The following is a 23,036-nucleotide window of genomic DNA, read 5'->3' as shown; positions in this document are numbered from 1 at the left end:
CTTTCAGCATGGTGAGCGCCGTCGGGAAATTCTCCGCGTCTTCGATGAGCGTGTAGATCTCCGGGCTCACCCTGGAATGCAGGACCTGCATTTTCTGATCTTCCGTGGTCCGGCCGGGGTCCGTTCGGAGGTAGCCTTCGAAGCATGCTAGCCAGTGTTTAAACACGGCTGCCGAGTTTGCTGCATGGCGGCTGATTCGCAGACACTCCGGGGCGATCGGAGCTCCATAGTCTTTTAAGCTTGCTTAATAAATTGTAGCGCGCAATGACTTACACAAGTCGAGAAGTGGTGAAGTCGATTGAGGCTTTATTAAGCAAGACTTGTTCCCCAGCAGCTCAGTTACAGAATGCGGCTGCTGGAAGAACTCAAGCTCTTATACTCCAACAGATCCAACCAGGACCCGGGACCTGTCAGCCAATAGCCTCTCAGCTTCACAGGTACCATATTACCCCTAATACATACCACCACACTCTGTCTGTTAGCTTTGACGAAGAGTCATCGGACTCAAGATGTTAGCTCTTTTCTCTCCCTACAGATGCTGCCAGACCTGCTGAGATTTTCCAGCATTTTCTCTTTTGCTTCAGATTCCAGCATCCGCAGTAATTTGCTTTTATCCAGTGTTTAACTCACTGTCACATCTCTTCCAGGAATGCCTACCCTGAAGAAGTACTGCTCTTCTCTCCAACAGAATTTCCGTATGTCCCTACCCCGTTATCTACCTTCACTGCTTTCCATTTCTCTCTTAGTGTTGGATAAGGGATTTACCAAGACTCGCTTCCACAGCCATATTTCCTTCCACCGTGACTGTCTTCATCTCCGACTTACCCCACAGGGATTTCAACTTAAATTCCACCCTGCATGTAACCTCCAGGATTACAGGTACCTCCAGGATATACAACATTCTTTCAACTGCTGCTCTCACCGCATCCTGAAAGCCACACTCAGTGCCATGCGCCGCCACATGAAACACACTCGACATCTCTCTCCAGCAGCACCTTCTTACTCTCTCTCAAAGCTGTCCCTGTCACTAGTTTCATTTCATCCTTCGCATCAGTCGATGCCTTAACAAGAATCTTTTCCTGTTTCTTACAGATGTTAAGGAACGCAAGCGTCAACAACTCATCAACACCACTGCCTATCCTAGGCCCTCCACCAGTCCCAATCCCTCGTACCCCATTTCCCCCAGTATCAACACCACAGCCCACCCCAGGCCCTCCACCAGTCCCAATCCCTCGTACCCCATTTCCCCCAGTATCAACACCACAGCCCATCCCAGGTGCTCCACCAGACCCAATCCCTCGTACCCCATTTACCCCAGTATCAACACCACAGCCCACCCCAGGCCCTCCACCAGTCCCAATCCCTCGTACCCCATTTCCCCCAGTATCAACACCACAGCCCATCCCAGGCCCTCCACCAGTCCCAATCCCTCGTACCCCATTTCCCCCAGTATCAACACCACAGCCCATCCCAGGCCCTCCACCAGTCCCAATCCCTCGTATCCCATTTCTCCCAGTATCAACACCACAGCCCATCCCAGGCCCTCCACCAGTCCCAATCCCTCGTACCCCATTTCTCCCAGTATCAACACCACTGCCCATCCCAGGCGCTCCACCAGTCCCAATCCCTCGTACCCCATTTCCCCCAGTATCAACACCACTGCCCATCCCAGGCGCTCCACCAGTCCCAATCCCTCGTACCCCATTTCTCCCAGTATCAACACCACTGCCCATCCCAGGCCCTCCACCAGTCCCAATCCCTCGTACCCCATTTCTCCCAACCCCAGTCCTTGCCGCGTGTTCACCATACCCTCCGACCTTCCCCTCTCTGAGACTGAGCGTGCTGTTCTCAGCAAAGGACTCGGCTTTGTACCCTTACGTCCCCACCTCAATGAATTCTGGGCTTGACATGATGTTGAACTCTTCTTTTGTCACCTTCGTCTCTGTGCCCATTTCTTTGGGCAAGAATCCTCCTCCTGTTCCACTGATCCTTTCATGTGCCTCCAACATTCTGCCTCCAAGTGGACCCCCACCCCCCCCCACCCCGGCCGGGACAATTACCTGCCCTTGATCTTTTCACTGAGAACTGTCGACGGGATGTTTGCCGTCTTAATTTTTCTGCCCCCCTCACCCATTCCAACCTCTCTCATTCCGAACTTTCTGCTCTTCACTCCGTCAGGTCTAACCCCGACTTTGTCATCAAACCTGCCGACAAAGGGGGTGCTGTTGTCGTCTGGCGCACTGACCTCTACCTCGCGGAGGCTGAGCGCCAACTCTCCGATACTTCCTCTTACCTCCCCCTGGACCATGGCCAGACCTCTGAACATCAAGCCATTATCTGCAACACCGTTAGTGACCTCATTTCCTCCGGATGCCTTCCCCCTATGGCTTCCAACCTCATAGTCTCCCAACCCCGGACAGCCCCTTTAACCTAATTCCCAAAATCCACAGAAACGACTGTCCCGGCAGCCCATTGTGTCAGCACGCTCCTGCCCCACCGAACTTATTTCCTCTTATCTGGACTCCATCCTCACTCCTCTGGTCCATTCCCTCCCCACCTACATCCGGGATTCCTCTGATACCCTGCGTCATATTGACAGCTTCCAGTCCGCGGGCCCTAACCGCATCCTATTCACCATGGATGTGCAATCTCTCTACACCTCCATCCCACACCAGGGTGGCCTGAGAGCTCTTCGCTTCTTTCTCGAAAAGAGGCCCGGACAATTCCCATCCTTCACCACTCTCCTCCGCCTGGCTGAACTCGTTCTATCTCTCAACAACTTCTCCTTTAACTCATCCACTTTCTCCAAATCAAAGGTGTAGCAATGGTTACCCGCATGGGCCCTAGCTTCGCTTGTCTTTTTATGGGGTATGTGGAACATTCTTTGTTCCAGGCCTATCTGGGCCCCGTCCACAACTCCTTTACCGATACATTGATGACTATTTTGGTGCCGCGTCATGGTCTCGTCCGGACCTGGAAAAATTCATCAACTTCACTTCCAGTTCCCACCCCTCCATCACTTCCACCTGGTCCATCTCAGACACTTCCCTTCCCTTCCTTCATCTTTTTGTCTCCATTTCCGGCAATAGACTATCCACTAATATCCACTACAAGCCCACTGACTCCCACAGCTATCTGGACTGCAGCTCTTTGCACCCTGTAAGGACTCCGTCCCTTTCTCTCAGCTCCTTCGCCTCCATCGCACTTGTTCCGATGATGCCACTTTCCAAAATGGTACTTTGAAAATGTGTTCCTTCTTCCTCAGCCGTGTGCGGTCCATCTCCCATGCCACTACTCTCGCCCCCTCCCTCCCAGAACAAGGATGGAGGCCCCTTATTCTCACATTTCATCCCACCAGCCTCCGTATGCAAAACATAATCCTCTGCCATTGTCGCCAACTCTAGCGTGATGCCACCACCAAACACATCTTCCCTTCACTCCCTCTGTCAGGGTTCCACAGAGACCGTTCCCTCCGAGATAATCTAGTCCACTCCTCCACCATACTCAGTACCTCTCCCATCACCCATGGCACCTTCCCATGCAATCGCAGAAGGTGTAACATCTGCCCCTTTACCTCTTCCATGCTTAATATCCCAGGCCCAAAACACTCATTCCAGGTTAAGCAGCGTTTCACTTGCATCTCTTCCAATTTAGTCTACTGCATTCGCTGCTCCCAATGTGGTCTCCTCTATATCGGAGAGACCAAACGCAGACTGGGTGATCGCTTTGCTGACCATCTTCGGTCTGTGCGCATTCAGGACCCTGACCTTCCCGTTGCTTGCCATTTTAACAGAAGACCCTGCTCCCATGCCCACATGTCTGTTCTTGGCCTGCTGCAATGTTCCAGTGAAGCTCAACGCAAACTGGAGGAACAACATCTCATCTTCCGGTTAATCACGCTACAGCTTTCCGGTCTCAACATCGAATTCAACAACTTCAGATGACCAACTTGACCCCACCTCGACCCATTTGTTTTCATCCCATTTCATTTCAACTGTCTTTTACCATTTCTTTCTTTCTTAATATATATTTAACCCCCACCTTTCCTTAACCTTTCTCCTCTTTGCTTCCCCCTTCCCGTCCCCCCACATCTTCAGTTCATTCTCTGATGTTAGTTTCTCTGCTGTGTGGCCTTTCACATTTTTTGTTCTCTCTGAGCACAGTAAGAAGTCTTACAACACGAGGTTAAAGTCCAACAGGTTCGTTTCAAACACTAGCTTTCGGAGCACTGCTCCTTCCTCAGGTGAATGAAGAGGTATGTTCCAGAAACATATATATAGACAAATTCAAAGATGCAAGACAATGCTTCGAATGCGAGCATTTGCAGTTAATTAAGTGTTTACAGATCCAGAGATAGGGGTAACCCCAGGTTAAAGAGGTGTCAATTGTCTCAAGCCAGGACAGTTGGTAGGATTTCACAAGCCCAGGCCAGATGGTGGGGGATGAATGTAGTGCGACATGAATCCCAGGTCCCGGTTGAGGCCGCACTCATGTGTGCGGAACTTGGCTATAAGTTTCTGCTCAGCGATTCTGCGTTGTAGCGCATCCTGAAGGCCACCTTGGAGAACGCTTAGCCATCGCACCTCTCTCACACTCCTCAACCACCTCGTACACCAGCTCTACAGCAGTGGATGCAACCTGGAAACCAAGATAGAGGCCATATTCTCAACTTGCGCTCAGGACGCAGCAGACCAGCTGCGGAACACCGCCAAACAGTTGAGACAACGATACTACACCACCTATAGACACACCAAGAACAGGAAGCTTGAGAAACTCGGCATCACCACCAGCAGCAACCAAGCCTCCCCGGTACCACAGGAGAAAACAATACAGGGAAATCTATTGTCAACTTGCCGGACTACACCCTTCAACCAGACAAAATCGAAGTCCTCAGCAGAGGGCTCAATTTCTGCACCACCACCAAGATGGACCCCATCCGTCTCGCGGCAGACACGGAGGAATTCATCAGGCAAATGAGGCTCCGGGAATTCTTCCACAGACCCCAAGAGGCCGACAGCGAACCCAAGGAGACTACCAATGAACCGGAACAGCAGACCGAGAGATCTGCGGTGCGGCAACCGAAGAGGAAAGAGTCGAATTGGACCCCTCCAGAAGGCCGCTGCCCTAGATCGACATGTATGCTCAGGCCGTCAGGAGTCGCGTCAATGCCAGATTAATCAGTCGCATTCACAAGACAGCCCTGAATGTCACCCAAGCACAATGCAATGCCATCTGCGCTCTCAAGACCAACCGCAACATCGTCATCAAATCAGCAGACAAAGGAGGGGCCACCGTCATACTGAACAGAATAGACTACTGCAAAGAAGTACACCGACAACTCAACAACCAGGAACACTACAGTTACCCGCAGACCGACCAAGGAACACATCCGCCAACTCAACAGACTGATCAAGACCTTGAATCCAGACCTTCAGAGCACCCTATGTACTCTCATCCCACGTACTCCCCGCATTGGAGATCTCTACTGCCTCCCGAAAATACACAAGGCTAACACACCAGGCCGTCCTATCGTTTCAGGCAATGGGACCCTGTGTGAGAACCTCTCTGGCTACATCGAGGGCATTTTGAAACCCATCGTACAAGTTACACCCAGCTTCTGTCGCGACACAACGGACTTCCGACAGAAACTCAGCACCCATGGACCAGTTGAACCAGGAACATTCATCGTCACAATGGACGTCTCGGCACTCTACACCAGCATCCCCCATGACGACGGCATTGCTGCAACAGCCTCAGTACTCAACACCGACAACTGCCAATCTCCAGACGCAATTCTGCAACTCATCCGCTTCCTTCTGGATCACAACTTCTTCACCTTCGACAACAAGTTCTTCATCCAGATGCACGGAACAGCCATGGGGACCAAATTTGCACCTCAATATTCCAACATCTTCATGCACAAGTTTGAACAAGACCTCCTCACCGCACAGGATCTTCAACCGACGTTATACACCAGATACATCGATGACATTTTTTTCCTTTGGACCCACGGCGAAGAATCACTGAAACGACTACACGATGACATCAATAAGTTCCATCCCACCATCAGACTCACCATGGACTACTCTCCAAAATCAGTTGCATTCTTGGACACACTCATCTCCATCAAGGACGGTCACCTCAGCACTTCGCTTTACCGCAAGCCCACGGATAACCTCACGATGCTCCATTATCCAGCTTCCACCCGAAACACATTAAAGAAGCCACCCCCTATGGAGAAGCCCTCCGTATACACAGGATCTGCTCAGACGAGGAGGAGCATAACAGATATCTACAGACACTGAAAGATGCCCTCGTACGAATGGGATATGGCGCTCGACTCATCGATCAACAGTTCCAACGCGCCACAGCAAAAAACCGCACCGACCTCCTCAGAGGACAAACACGGGACACAACCGACAGAGTATCCTTCGTCATCCAATACTTTCCTGGAGCGGAGAAACTACGACATCTTCTTCGCAGCCTTCAACACGTCATCGATGAAGGTGAACACCTTGCCAAGGTCATCCCCACACCCCCACTACTTGCCTTCAAACAACCGCGCAACCTCAAACAAACCGTTGTTTGCAGCAAACTACCCAGCCTTCAGAACAGCGACCACGACACCACACAACGCTGCCTTGGCAATCTCTGCAAGACATGCCACATCGTCGACATGGATAACACCATTACATGTGAGAACACCACCCACCAGGTACGCGGTACATACTCGTGCGACTCGGCCAAGGTTGTCTACCTCATACGCTGCAGGAAAGGATGTCCCGAAGTGTGGTACATTGGCGAGACCATGCAGATGCTGCGACAACGAATGAACGGACATCACGCGACAATCACCAGGCAGGAATGTTCCCTTCCAGTCAGGGAACACTTCAGCAGTCAAGGGCATTCAGCCTCTGATCTCCGGGTAAGCGTTCTCCAAGGCGGCCTTCAGGACCCGCGACAACGCAGAATCGCCGAGCAGAAACTTATAGCCAAGTTCTGCACACATGAGTGCGGCCTCAACCGGGACCTGGGATTCATGTCGCATTACATTCATCCCCCCACCATCTGGCCTGGGCTTGTGAAATCCTACCAACTGTTCTGGCTTGAGACAATTGATACCTCTTTAACCTGGGGTTACCCCTGTCTCTGGATCTGTAAACACTTAAGTAACTGCAAATGCTCGCCTTCGAAGCATTGTCTTGCACCTTTGTCTATATATACCTCTTCATTCACCTGAGGAAGGAGCAGTACTCCGAAAGCTAGTGACATCGAAACAAACCTGTTGGACTTTAACCTGGTGTTGTAACACTTCTTACTGTGCTCACCCCAGTCCAACGCCAGCATTCTCCACATCATGGTTCTCTCTGAGGACTGCCATTTGCACTCTTTCCCCTTGGTTTCAGTGGTCATTAGCACCTGGTTTCCCTGGGTTTCTGTGGCTATGATTCATCTTTCATTCTCACTCCACTGTATAAATATTTCCCACTTTCTCTGTCTTTTAGCTTTGACAAAGAGTCATCTGGACTCGAAACGTTAGCTCTTTTCTCTCCCTGCAGATGCTGCCAGAACTGCTGAGATTTTCCAGCATTTTGTTTCAGATTCCAGCATCCGTGGTAATTTGCTTTTACTTAGTTTAAGCTCCTGCAGTTGCTCGGATATGTCATCTTGAGAGTGGTCTTGAACTTCATTTGATTTATAGACATGGCTAGACTGCTTAGATGTGTTTTTCTTCTTGCACATTCTTGGAGTTGGAGGGATTTTCTGAGCCCAACATGCCTTGGCAAAATGACCCTTTTTGCCACAGTTCTTGCATTTAGTTTCTCTACTCCAGCATTGCACCCCTGAGTGTCCAACCTGTGTACATCGATGACATGGTTGTCCCTTGTATATTTGTGGTACCCATTTTGTGGATCCTCACTCCAGTCCTCTATCAGAGAAGCTTCTTTTGTTACTAGCTTCATAGACATGGCAACTTCCAGAGCAGCTTTCAAAGTTCAATGACTTATAGTAAGCTGCTTCCTCTGAATAGCTTCACTGCAGAGTCCACAAACCAGCCTATCATTAAGAGTGTGATCAAGTGTTGCGTCAAACTCACAGTATTTTGCTAACCTTCTTAAAATCACTACAAATTGTAAAATGCTTTCACCTTCTACCTGACGACAGCGGTGGAACCAAAACCTTTCTGCAATTAACAACAGTCTAGGTGAGAATTGTCCTTCTGAAATCTTCATTAGTTCGATATAGGACTTATCTCCCGGTTTTGTCTAGATGAACTAAATTTTGTAGCAGCCTAAAAGTTTGACGGCCTACCAAACTGAGAAAAATTGTGATTTTTAGGTTCTCCAGTAATTTGATTCGCTGTGAGATATAATTAGAATCTTTCCTCACATGAGTTCCAAGTCTCACAATTTTCAGCAAATGCATCCACGGAGCCCGTTTTTCCTGCCATCCCGGATACCGGATCCTAGGCTCTGTACTTCAACCAACTTCCTCCCTTCCGATTCTTATGAATGTATGGCACAAATGATCCCCTTATCCGCAAAGCAACTCAGAATTTTTGTTCTTTTGCCTGACTGTGGTTCGACCTATTCCCAAGTAGTAGCGCGTACAGGGTCGGCAGACTTCCAAATCCCCGTTACCTGCGGCCGGTTCAGCTTTGCCGCGGTCCCAGTAGCCCAGACTCCACCCACTTCAACGATAAGCAGGTTATCCAAACTGTCGTTCTTGTTTACTCACGGCTGTAGTCAATTTATAAAAACCCTCAGTGACTGAGCTTCGCCTGACATGTGTGTGTGAGAGAGAGTCCAGTCTCGAGAATCTTTTAAACACAATGAGAGGTTTTGTTAAGAGGTGTTGCTCATATAATCTAAGATGGAGACCTGCCAAGCCCATGCAAACACTCTGCTGATGTCACTACACATCACGTGATGCTTCACCAGCAGAGATGTATTCTTTGATATATAACAAATACAATTCCTAAAATTCATTTCTAAAACAATTCTACAATGGAATTTATTGGAAAGCGTTGTATTGAGAACAATATGGTGAATAACGTTGACTGCAATGACAGACCCAGCAGAACAACAGCATACATTCGGGGGGGGGGGGGGGGGGGGAGGCAGCATTGCCCCGGGAGACCTGAACATTGACTAAAACCCCACGAAGGATACATTGGCAAGGAAACCTCCTGTTGATTACCACATGCCACCCCATATGCTTCCCCCCCTCACTCATCACCCCTCTCAGCTGATGAATTAGTACTCCTCCATGTTAAAACATCACTTGGAGGAAGCACTGAGGGTGGTAAGGTGCAGAATGGCAAGGTGCAGAATGTACTCTGGGTGGGGACTTCAATGTCTATCACCAAGAGTAGCACCACCAAGATGGCTGTGTCCTTGTCAGGGGAGTGTCCCTTTAAGAAATGTTTTTGTCTTATCACATGGCTTCAGTGATGTCATTGTGTGGGTGGAGCTGGGTTGTGGCTCTGAATTTTACTTTCGCTTTGGTTTGGAGCTGGTTTGTGGCTCTTGAGTTTTTACTTTTGCTTTTCACATTTGATTGCTGTACTCAGAGAAGTATTTTGGCCTGTCTCTCTATTATCAATTTTACGAGTTATTCCAAGGAAGAAACCCAATGATTATAGTTACCTGCTGTTTTGGTAAAAAGGGGTTTTTTGGTTTATGGGATCTTGTTATTAAATTGGAACAGTTAAAAGGGGAATTCATTAAGGGTGATACGTAGATTACTGTAGCATTATGGGGTATTTATGTTTGTAGTTGATAAAAATGCTTACTATGTGGATTTATAAAAATGTTAACTAAATTCATAGAATAAAGCTTGTTTTTTGATTAAAAGCACCTAAGAATAATTCCTGAAAGGCAGGCTCTTGTGTTCATCGTAACCAAAATCAATAAACAGTTGTAGGTCAGGTGAACTCCATCATATACTGTGGAGTTTACTAAACCCTGCCCCATAACAGTCCGAAAGGACATAAATGCTAGACTGGATCAGCGGCAAGTGGTGAAGGAACCAAGAGGGAAAACACACTCGATCCCATCCTCACCATCCTGTTTGCTGCAGATGCATCTGTTCATGACAGTACAGTAGAGTGACCACTGCACAGTCCTTGTGGAAGCAAAGTCCCATCTTCACATTGAAGATAACCTCCATTGTGCTGTGTGGGACTACCACCGTGCTAAATGAGATTGATTTCGAAGAGATCTTGCAACTCACGTCTGGGCATCCATGAGGTGCTGTGGGCCATCAACAGCAGCAAAATTGTACTCACCCACAATCTGTAATCTCATGGCCTGGCACACCTCCACTCTACCATTACCACAAAGCCATGGGCCTCGTCACTATTCCGGCAATAGTTCCAAAGACTTGTGCTCCAGACTTTCTGAGCCTCTAGCCAAACTGTTCCAGTACAGCTACAACACCAGCATCTACCCGGCAATGTGAAAAAATGCCCAGGCATGTCCTGTATACAAGAAACAGGACAAGCCCAAACCAACCAATTACCACCCATCAGTCTACTCTCCCTCATTAGCAAAGTGATGGAAGGAGTCAGCAATAGTGCTATCAAGCGGCACTTACTCAATAATAACCTGCTCACGGACATTCAGTTTGGGTTCCGCCAGGGTCACTCAACTCCTGACCTCATTACAGCCTTGGTTCAAACATGGACAAAAGAGCTGACTTCCAGAGGTGAAGTGAGACTGACTGCCCTTGACAGCAAAGCAGTATTTGACTGTGTGGCATCAAAGAGCCCCAGCAAAGCTGGAGGCAGTGGGAATCAGGGGAAAACTCACCTCAGGCTGGGAGTCATAAAAGGCACAAAGGAGGATGATAGTGGTCGTTAGAGGTCAATCGTCTCAGTTCTAGGAAATCACAGGAGGAGGTCTTCAGGCTAGAGTCCTAGGCTCAACCAGCTTCAACTGTTTCATCACTGCCCTTCCTACGGAGGCAGCACGTTGGTGCAGTGGTTAGCACTGCTGCCTCACGGCACCGAGGACCCAGGTTCAATCTTGGTCCTGGGTAACTGTCCATATGGAGTTTGCACATTCTCCCCTTGTCTGCGTGGGTCTCACCCTAACAACCCAAAGATGTGCAGGGTAGGTGGATTGGCCACGCTAAACTGCCCCTTAATTGGAAAAAAAATTAATTGGGTACTTTAAATTTATTTTAAAACATCAGTGACCTTCCTTCCATCATAAGGTCAGAAGTGGGGATGCTCGCTAAGGATTGCACAATGTTCAGCACCATTTGCAACTCCTCCAATACTGAAGAAGTCCATGTCTAAACACAGTATGTCCTGGACAATATCCAGGCTTCGGTGGGCAAAGGACAGGTAATGACCACCTCCAACAAGAGAAAATCTAACTATTGCCCCTCAACATGGCATTACAATTGCTGAATCCCTCACAATCAAAATCCTGGGGTTACCATTACCCAGAGACTCAACTAGGCTAGCCATATAAAAATGTGGCTGTAGAACAGGTCAGAGGCTAGGAATCCTGCAGCGCGTAACACACCTGACTCTTGCCCACCATCTACAAGCAACAAGTCAGGAGTATGATGGAATTGCCTGGATGAGTGCAACTCCAACAATACTCAAGAAGCTTGACATCATCCAGGACAAAGCAGCCTGCTTGATTGGAACCCATTCCACAAACATTCACTCCATCCACCACCAATGCAGCCAGTGTGCACCATCTACAAGATGCACTGCAGGAATTCATCAAAGCTCCTTGGACAGCACCATACAAACCCCCAACCACTACCATCTAGAAATACAAAGGCAGCAGACACATGGGCACATCACCATCTGGAGGTTTTCCTCCAAGCCACTCAATGTCCTGACTTGGAAACATATCGCCGTTCCTTCACTGTCGTTGGGTCAAAGTCCTGGAACTCGTTCCCAATCAGTACTGTGGGTGAACCTACATGACATGCACTGGAGTGGTTCAAGAAGGCAACTCACCACCACCTTCTCAAGGACCATTAGAGATGAGCAGTGAATGCAGGCCTAGCCAGCGAAGCCCACTCCCATGAATGAATAAAAAAAATGAGGAAAATGAAAACCTGAATGTTTCAATGTGTGTAGATTTGGTGAAAGAATGGTACCTCAGACCTTTAATTTTCTAACTGGGAGTATTCTCTAACTTGGGTCCGGAGAAAATGTCCAGAGACTGTGAAAAAAAGTCCAGATTTACTGGTCTCCAGATCATCAGAGACTGGGTGTATGTCCAAAGATGTGTGCGGAGACTCCGTGTCTCTCCTGATGTGCTGACCTATGTGGTGATTGCACAGGAATTTTCTTTAAAAAAATAATAATTTCTATTAAGGTTTTCACAGAATATCAGTAACAAAATCAAAAAGGAACCCAACAGGGTTAAGTACAAAACACAGTCCAAAAAAACAACCCTCCATGCCCCCCTCCCTCCGTACATAAATAATAAATTAACACCCCGACTTAATACAAAGCAAACATAGCAAATATATACACCCCCTCAGACCTCCCAGTGTAAAGAAACAAAAACAAAAATAAAGTAACCCCCCCCCCCCCCGCCGCCCCGAGTTGCTGCTGCCATTGACCAATGCCTATCGTTCTGCCAGGAAGTCTAAGAACGGTTGCCAGCACCTAAAGAACCCTTGTACCGACCCTCTCAAGGCAAATTTCACCCTCTCCAACTTAATAAACCCCGCCATATTGTTGATCCAGGATTCCACGCTTGGGGCCCTCGCATCCTTCCACTGAAGAAGAATCCTCCGCCGGGCTACCAGGGATGCAAAGGCCAGAATACCGGCCTCTTTCGCCTCCTGCACTCCCGGCTCCTCTGCCACCTCAAATATTGCAAGCCCCCAGCCCGGCTTGAGCCTGGAACCTACCACCCTCGACACCGTCCTCGCTACGCTCTTCCAAAATTCCTCCAGCGCTGGGCATGCCCAGAACATATGGGTGTGATTTGCTGGGCTCCCCAAGCACCTAACACACTTGTCCTCGCCCCCAAAGAACCGGCTCATCCTTGTCCCGGTCATGTGTGCCCTGTGCAGCACCTTAAACTGTATGAGGCTGAGCCTCGCACACGGTGAGGAAGAGTTCACCCTCGCTAAGGCATCTGCCCACGTCCCTTCCTCGATCTCGTCTCCCAACTCCTCCTCCCACTTAACTTTCACCTCCACCACCTAGGCCTCCTCCTTCTCCTGCATCACCTGGTAAGTTTCCGAGATCTTCCCCACTCCCATCCACCCCCCCGGGAGCACCCTGTCCTGTAATGTGCTTGGCAGCAGCCGCGGGAATTCCACCACCTGCCGCCTGGCAAACGCCCTTACCTGTAAGTACCTGAAGGTGTTCCCCGGGGGGGAGCCCATACTTCTCCTCCAGCTCACCCAGGCTCACGAACTTCCCGTCCACAAACAGGTCTCCCAACCTTTGTATCCCTGCCTTGTGCCACCCCAAAAACCCTCCATCTGTTCTCCCTGGGACGAACCGGTGGTTCCCCTGTATTGGGGTCCACACCGAGACCCCAACTTCCCCCCCTCTGCCGCCTCCACTGCCCCCAGATTTTGAGAGCAGCCGCCACTACCGGGCTCGTGGTATACCTCCTTGGAGGGAGTGGCAGCGGCGCCATTGCCAGCGCCCCCAGACTCGTACCCACACAAGATGCCGTCTCCAGCCTCTTCCATGCAGCCCCCTCCCCATCCATCACCCACTTGCGCACCATCGTCGCATTGGCGGCCCAGTAGTACCCACAGAGGTTGGGCAGCGCCAAAACCCCCTATCTCTACTCCGCTCCAGGAACACCCTTCTCACCCTCGGAGTCCCTCGCGCCCACACAAACCCCATTATGCTCCTGTTGACTCGCCTAAAAAAGGCCTTCGGGATAAACACGGGAAGATACTGGAACAGGAACAAAAACCTTGGGAGCACCGTCATTTTGACTGACTGCACCCTACCCGCCAAGGACAGTGGCAACGCGTCCCACCTCTTGAACTCCTCCTCCATTTGCTCCACCAGCCTTGTGAAATTAAGTCTATGCAGGGCCCCCCAGCTCCTGGTCACCTGGACCCCCAAGTACCTGAAGCTCCTCTCCACCCTTTTTAGTGGGAGCTCACCAATCCCACTCTCCTGGTCCCCTGGGTGAACCACGAACAACTCGCTCTTCCCCATGTTGAGCTTGCAACCTGAGAAGTCCCCGAACTCCCTGAGGATCCTCATTACCTCCGGCATTCCCCCCACCGGGTCCGCCACATATAGCAGCAAGTCGTACGCATAGAGCGACACCCTATGCTCCTCCCCGCCCCGCACCAGCCCCCTCCAGTTCCTCGACTCCCTCAGTGCCATAGCCAGGGGTTCAATCGCCAGTGCGAAAAGCAGGGGGACAGGGGACACCCCTGCCTCGTCCCTCGATGCAACCGAAAGTACTCAGACCTCCTCTTATTCGTGGCCATGCTCGCCATCGGGACATCGTACAACAACTTAACCCACTTGACAAACCCCTCCCCAAACCCAAACCTCTTCAGCACCTCCCACAAGTACCCCCACTCTACCCTATCGAAGGCCTTCTCAGCGTCCATCGCCACCAATATCTCCGCCTCCTCCTCCCTCGCCGGCGTCATGACAACGTTCAAAAGCCTCCGCACATTCACGTTCAACTGCCTCCCCTTCATGAACTCCGTCTGGTCTTCGTGGATCACCTGTGGCACACAATCCTCATCCTCATGGCTAAGATCTTCGCCAGCACCTTGGCATCTACGTTTAGCAGCGAAATCGGCCTGTAAGACCCACACTGCAGGGGATCCTTGTCCCGCTTCAGGATCAAGGAGATCAGTGCCCGGGATATCGTCGGGGGCAAAGTGCCCCCCTCCCTTGCCTCATTGAAGGTCCTAACTAGCAACGGGCTCAACAGGTTCATATATTGTTTTGTACAATTCGACCAGGAAACCGTCCGGCCCCGGTGCCTTCCCCGCCTGCACGCTCCCTATCCCTTTGGTCAGCTCCTCCAGCCCAATCGGGGCCCCCAATCCCGCCATCAGTCCCTCCTCCACCTTCGGAAACCTCAATTGGTCCAGAAAGCGGCACATCCCTCCCTCCTCCAGTGGGGTCTCGGACCGATACAGTTCCTCATGAAAGTTCCTGAAGACCCCATTGATGCCAGCCCCTCTCCCTCTGCTCCCTCCTCTCCTTGTGGGCCCTAATGGAGATCAGCTCTCCCCTAACCACCGCCTTCAGTGCCTCCTATACCAGCCCCACTCGGACCTCCCAGTTATCGTTGGTCTCCAGGTACCTCTCTATGCTTCCTCGGACCCGCTCACTCATCTCCTCGTCCATCAACAGCCCCACCTCCAAGCGCCACAATGGGCGCTGGTCCCTCTCCACCCCCAGCTCTAAGTCCACCCAATGCGGGGCGTGATCCGAAATGGCTATCGCCGAGTACTCGGTATCCTCTACTCTCGCTATCAGTGCCCTGCTCAAAATAAAAATGTTGATCCTGGAATAAGCCTTATGGACACGTGAGAAAAATGAAAATTCCTCTGGGATCCGACCCAACATGCGTCGCATAAAACCCGCATCGTCCCAGTTCGGGGCGTACACATTGACCAGTGCCACCCTCTCTCCTTGCAGCTTACCACTTACCATTACGTACCTACCGCCATTATCTGCCACAATGCTCGACGCCTCGAACGACACCTTCTTTCCCACCAAGATCGCCACCCCTCGATTTTTGGCATCCAGCCCCGAATGAAACACCTGACCTACCCACCCCTTCCTCAATCTTACCTGGTCTGCCACCTTCAGGCGTGTCTCCTGGAGCATAACCGCATCCGCCTTGAGCCCCTTCAGGTGTGCGAACACGCGGGCCCGCTTAACCGGCCCGTTCAGTCCCCTTACATTCCAGGTTATCAGCCGGATCAGGGGGCTACCCGACCCCCTCCCCCGCCGACTAGCCATAACCCCTCCTCGGCCAGCCCCGCGCCCGCACCCCACGCCCGGCCCGTTCCCCACGGCGGCAGACCCACGTCTCGACCCTCCCCACTCGCTCCAGCTCCCCCTTGACCATAGCAGCGGCCACTTGGTTCCTCCCCCCCCCCTCCCCGGCTAGGACCCATCCTAGCTGCTTTACTCCCCCATTGCACCTCCACAAGTCAGCTGACCCCTGCTGACCCCGACCACTCCCGCCTCTCCTTCGACTCCTCCCATTGTGTGACACAACCTCCTCTTCCATTCCCCATCCGCAGGCTCTCCACCTCCCCCTTCCATCCCAAGCTCGGGAAACAACCCTCGCTTCCCGACCCCGCCCCCTCCAGTCTTCAGCGCGGGAAAAAGCCCGCGCTTTCCACCTACCCGGCCCCACCACCTCTGACGCAGCTCCTTTTACAGGCCCGGTCCCCTCACCCCCGACTCGACTTCCCCCTGCCCCGCGGGGCTCCATCTCACTGCCGGCCATCCACCCCTGTTCCGTTTGCTTACCCCCCTCCAAAAGCCCCCCCAACCAACCCAACCAAAACAGTGCCCAACCCGCCCTAACCACCGAAAGAAAAAAAACAAGAGCAAAGGACCCCCCTCAAAAAGTAACATATCAACCGCAATCCGCAATCGCCCATCCCGACCCTCAGTCTGTGTCCAACTTCTCGGCCTGAACAAAGGCCCACGCCTCCTCCGGAGACTCAAAATAATGGTGCCGGTCCTTGTAGGTAACCCACAGTCGCGCCGGCTGCAACATGCCAAACTTCACCCCCTTCCTGTGCAGCACCGCCTTCGCTCGATTGTACCTGGCCCTCCTCTTCGCCACCTCCTCACTTCCGTCCTGGTATATTCGAACCTCCGTGTTCTCCCACCTGCTGCTCCTCTCCTTCTTGGCCCACCTGAGCACACGCTCCCGATCGACGAACCGATGGAACCGCACCAGCACCGCCCGCGGAAGCTCGTTTGCCTTGTGCCTCCTCACCAGCACTCTATGGGCCCCTTCCAGCTCCAGGGGCCCCTGAAAGGACCCCGCTCCCATCAGCGAGTTCAACATGGTGACCACATAGGCCCCCATGTCCAGCCCCTCCAGCCCCTCCGGGAGGCCCAGAATCCGCAGATTCTTCCGCCTCGACCGATTCTCCATCTCCTCGAACCGCTCCTGCCATTTCTTGTGGAGCGCCTCGTGTGCATCCACCTTTACCGCCAGGCCTAAGATCTCGTCCTCGTTGTCGGAGATCTTTTGTCGGGCCTCGCGGATTGCCATCCCCTGGGTCGTCTGTGTCTCCAGCAGCTTATCAATAGAAGCCTTCACTGGCTACAGCAGGTCCACTTTGAACTCCCTGGATAACCTCCTGCTGCTCCTGCGCCCACTGCATCCACGCTGCCTGGTCCCCGCCTGCCGCCATTTTGTTTGTCTTCCCCCGCACCTTCTTCGGGTCCACCACCACTGTTTTAGTCGCCCCGCTCCTGGTAAAAGCCATATACTCTCCTTCCCACAGCGGGAAACGTCAAAAAAATTCCGTTGGTGGCCCTGAAAAGAGTCCAAAAGTCCGTTTTTTGCGGGAGCTGTGAATGTGCGTCTTAGCTCCGCATAACCACAACCGGAGGTCCGCACAGGAATTTTCAATGGACAATTTTCTGTTCCTTGGGAGCCTCCGCAAATGTCTCTGACCCTGAGCTGGAGTCTGAGACTTTGGACAGTTTTAATTAACTTACCTGAATAGTAATCCTGGGAATGTTAGACATAGAACATACAGTGCAGAAGGAGGCCATTCGGCCCATCGAGTCTGCACCGACCCACTCAAGCCCTCATTTTCACCCTATTCCCGTAACCCAATAACCCCTCCTAACCTTTTTGGGCACTAAGGGCAATTTATCATGGCCAATCCACCTAACCTCCACGTCTTTGGACTGTGGGAGGAAACCGGAGCACCGAGAGGAAACCCACGCAGACACGGGGAGAACGTGCAGACTCGGCACAGATAGTGACCCAGCGGGGAATCGAACCTGGGACCCTGGCGCTGTGAAGCCAGTGTTAGCCACTTGTGCTACCGTGCTAACTAGGTTAAAAGCTAGTCTAACAACTGGGTACCTCCAGAACTGACCCACCTGACCACCCATCAACCCCAAACTACACCTCCCGACCGCTCAACTAACTCCCTGATGCCCCCCCCCCACCTGACCACATGGCCCAATCACCCAACAAACTCTTCTGACACTTACCCAATAACCCACCTGCCATCTTACCCATCCGCCATTATACCCACCACCCGAACTTCAACCCTACCCACCTACCAACTGCCACCTCACCCACCTGCTACACTACCCAACTACCTCATCCACCTGTCCTGTCTACCATCTCACCCACCTACCACCCTACCCGCTTGCCACCCTGCCCACCTACCATCTCACCCAACTGCCACCCAGCCCACCTGCCACCCTATCCACATACCCACTTACCACTTCACTCGCTCTACCCACTCACCTACCTATGCATTCACTCCTTCATTCACTTACTCATGCGCTAACATTCACTATTCTCTGCTGGATTACCACAGCTGAATAGTTTGTTTGGAATGTTTCTGGTGGTGAACGATTGCTAAAGCAGAGTGACCTGAACAAAATGCACCACATTGACCAGGCTCAATTATCAGTTTTAAAGATGGTGGGCGCGATTCTCTGGCAAGATTTCCAAGTGTGGTAGCGAGCGGGGACTGCCGCGAGCTTCCCGGCACTCGGCCCAGCCAGGCCGGCAACGCTATTCAACATTAATTGGTCCACTTAATGAGGCCCCATGGGCTTCATGCCGCAACTGATCGCTCGCCAGCGGATTCGCCGGGGCCGTGCTCGCCAGCACCCCCGCTAACAAGGTCGAGCAGCACCTAAACAGCACTTGCCCAGACAACCCCACTCAGCCCGCAACCGTGGCGCCAAGAAGACCAGCCCCAAGATTCGGGGATGCTGACCCTAGGGATGCTCCTCAATGCGATGGAGACCAGGAGGGATGCCCTGTTCCCCAAGGGTTCCAGAGGGTGAGCCTCAGGGCAGCCAGTGCTGCCTGGGATGAGATGAAGACAGCTGTCAGCTCGGGGAGTGTGACCAGAAGGACTGGCCTCCCATGTCAGAATTAGGTCAATGACCTATACTGGGCAGCATGGGTGAGTTAACACCAATGCCTCCCCCCACCCCCCCCCCCCCTCCTCTCTGAGACCTTTCCACCCCCACGTGAGCATCCACCCCCCCAACCCTCCCTTCACATCCCCTCTCCCTTCAAACACCCCCAATCCTTCCTTCACACCCCCTCCCACCACTGTAACCACACATGTGTCTGATGACGCCCCCTCTGTGTCTCCTCAGGAGAAGCTCGCCCACAATCGCCGGGAGAGGGCCCAGACTAGTGAAGGCGTGCCTGTCATACGAGTCCTCAACACCTTGGGGGAACAGGTCCTGGAGGTTACGGGAGTAGCTGAGGACAGAGCGATCACCAGTGCGGAGATTGGTGGATGCAGCAGAGGTGAGGATCCACCGGGCTACACCCAGAGGACCTGTCAAGCGTGAGTTGTTATTGCCGTACAGATTGACCCATCCCTTCCACTGACCACATGTCCATTCTCCCACAGGTCCTCCAGCCGACAGCGGCGGCCCATCCAGGTGGCTCCCTCTCTCTTGCTACCCAGGAGAACACCTTGTTGGAGAGCTCCGAGGATGTCACTATCAACGCATCACAGCTGTTATCCTCACTCTCTACCAGCGTGGAGACACACACCTCGGTGCAAAACGTTAGTGGTCTGGCCTCTGAGGCACAATCTGGTGAGCATCACACAGCTGCTGAGGTACACCAAGTGCAGGCAGGAACCCCCAGGCAAGAAGCACTCGGAAGGCTGCTGGATTCCAGGTCCCAGCTGGTACAGGGTTACCTGGAGCTGATGGAGACGTTAGGATGCAGCGAGGACATTCAGAGGGAGATGACAGCGTCACTCCAGCAGATCCATAGCCAATTGGAGGAGTGCCAGAGGTGACGGACACAGGCGATGGTGCCAGCAACGCACTGCACTGAGACCAACAATACTAGGGTGGCGACAGCAATGGAGATCTGGGTGTACAACATCGGCACCATTAGTGGAGGTGTCCATGGCGTCGCGCAGTTGGTGACGGCCATGGCTGTGGGCCTCGGAAGAGTGTCCGACCCACTGAGGGACGTGACCCAGTACCAGGCTGACCTTGATGAGGTTCTGCGGGACATGTTCCAGTCTCAGATGGGAATGGCTGAGGCATTGTGGGGCTTGCTCCAGTCGCAGGTGGGCATTGCTGAGGCGCCACAGAGCATGTCCCAATCACTGAGGAGCATCGCCGAGGGCGTCGACACCAAGGTGCAGACATCGAGGAGCTACATGATGCAGGGGCAGCCAGGCCTCGAACCAGCTGCCCCTCCATACCGAGGTGAACCCAGGGCCCTTTGTGGTAGGAGAGGGAGCTGGCTGACAACCTGAACCCTTTCCATGGAGTGGGGATGGTGTCCACCAGCACCCGAGTTCCACCCCTCTGTTGAGGTCGTGTCTCATGATCAGCACACGGGACAGGGCGCACGGCTGGGCATGTGCCGGCGACAAGTGAGCCAGGGCCCTCCGGCCCCAGAGGTCGCATGTAGGGGGTGTGAGGAGGGAATGGGTAGAGTGGGGCAGCACCTTCGAGAGAGTGGAGAATTGTTGGACACCTGTGAAACATTAAAAACCCTTGACCACAACCAGTATGACACCTCTTTTACTTTCTTCCTCCTGCGGGCTGACCTCCGAACCCTTGGCCCATGTCCCCAGACATCTCCCCCTCCCCGGGCCCACTGGGTGCAGGTGATGGGTGTGAGCGAGCACTCAGCAGACATGCAGGGATCAGACTATGGCAAAGATTTAGGAGCACAGGCGCTCAGCTCTCTGCGGGTTATCATCACCCTCCTGCTCTCGACAGTGACCCGCTGATGGCACCAACATAGTCCTAGCGCCCAGGAGTGATGTGACACAGGGAGGGTGGGAGTTGAGGGTGGGGGTTGGGTAAGGTATCGATGACAGACCAGGCCACGTCCTATATGAAGCGGGTGAGTATGAGCGCTTGCCATACCCTTGTCGCTGCAGCCTTTTCTGCAGCCTCTGGCAGGTCCTCCAGTCCCTCCTTGGGATCGTCCTCCAGCCCCTGCTGGTCCAGCACCGCCTCATTATCCTCCTCCTCCTTTGGAGGTGGGCACATGTTGCTCATCCGCAAGCTCTAGCACGTTGCCCCGCTGCTGTGCCAGGTTGTGGAGGACACAGCAGACCACCACAAAGCGGGTGGCCCCCCAGGCGGTGTACTGCAGGGCACCACCAGAGCGGTCAAGGCATTGGAACCACATTTTGAGCAGTCCGATGCACCACTCAATGACAGCTCGAGTAGTCATATGGGCCCCTTTGTATCGGGTCTCCGTTTCGGACTCCGGCCTTCGTACTGCCATCATTAGCCAGGTCCGCAGCGGGTACCCCTTATCCCCCCCAAGAGCCAGCAACCCATCCTGGGGTACTCCTCGAAAAGGACGGAGGTGACTGACTGCCCCAGGATGCAGCTGTCATGGACACTCACCAGGAAGTGTGCACACACGGCATGATCTCATGTGGTGGTCGCACATGATCTGTATGTTCAGCGAGTGGAACCCTTTCCTGTTAATGTAGGGCACTGTCAGATGGCCTGGTGAGCTCAAGGCGACATGTGTGCAGTCTATCAGCCCCTAGACCAGGGGCAGCCGGGTGATGGCGGAGAATCCTGCTGCCCGGGCATCTTGCTGGGCTTGGTCCATGTCAAAGTTAATATAGTTTTCCACCTGGGCAGACAGGACATCCGTGACCTGTCGGATGCACCTGTGGGCTGTGAGATGCCATAGAGGCCCCTGCTCGAGCCCTGGAAGGATCCCGAGGGGTAAAGGTTCAGGGTTGCGGTAACTTTGACGGCCACCGAGAGCAGGTGTCCTCCTCCATGTTGAGCCAAGTCCACAAAGACATGGCACAGGTGCTGCACCATCTCCTTGTTCATGCGGCACGCGCTGTCCGTCATCTGTTCAAAGGACCTGTACTCCCTGGGTCGCCGCGGGCCTCCCCCTCTGGGTCCCTCCCTGGCCTGATGGGTGGCCGGGTCCTCAGGGTGTGGAGTGGGGTCCGGCACATTGACGGCGCCTCGAGCGTCTGCAGACTCTGCTGGTGCCGCCGTTTCCGGCGTCTGGCCACCCAGCCTAGCAGCAGCACCACTAGGGTCTGTTCTGAGCGGTCCAAAATACTGTCCATACCGTTCAATATCTGTAAGGAATTGGGAGAGGGTGTTAGACTGACAAACAGCGGTGGCTCCCACACCAGGACCATCCATTTCCCCCATTGAACCCTCCCCCATCCCGGAATACCCGGCCCACGCACTCCCAGCTGCAGCGGGCCACCCTCAATGGACTCCAGACCCTATACCCCAGACACCCCCTCATAACATCACCTGGACCGGGCGCTGGTCCCCTCTCCATTGCACTCACCCACCCTGCGGCCATGAGCATGTCCCCAGAGCTCTGTCCCATCCCCTGGGTGTTTGGATCTCGGCTGCTGCATGTGTTCACGCACATTGTCCAGGTATCCCAACGCCTAGCCCCCCCCCACCATCCCATGGCGGCCCACCCCTGCAGAGAGTACCCACCCAGCCGGGGGCCCCCCCTACCGAGCATTGGGATGGGATGCCCAGACAGCACCCCCCGGCTCTTTGCCTGTGAGCAAAGATGGCTACTCGACTCCTCGGCTCCCCACAGAAGCCCTTCTGCTGGGTTCACGTTTTGCAAAAGGAATACTAATCGGCGCCAGCGTGAGCACTTGCTGGGGAGGCCGCAGAATGATGGGAGGCCGTTGGATTAGGGGTGGCTCCCTTTAGTTGTATGGAAATAGGGCTTAAATGGTAATAATTGGTGTCTCACCACGCTACAACGTGATCCCGATTTCGCCTATGGCGGCGGATCGGTTGCATCTCAAACTGGAGTCTGGTGCGGTTCTCGTAATCGGCCTCTCCCGCTATTCAC

The sequence above is a fragment of the Scyliorhinus torazame genome, chromosome 2, assembly GCF_047496885.1.
Source record: "Scyliorhinus torazame isolate Kashiwa2021f chromosome 2, sScyTor2.1, whole genome shotgun sequence".
Taxonomy (NCBI): Eukaryota; Metazoa; Chordata; class Chondrichthyes; order Carcharhiniformes; family Scyliorhinidae; genus Scyliorhinus; species Scyliorhinus torazame.
This window is presented reverse-complemented; position numbering follows the sequence as displayed.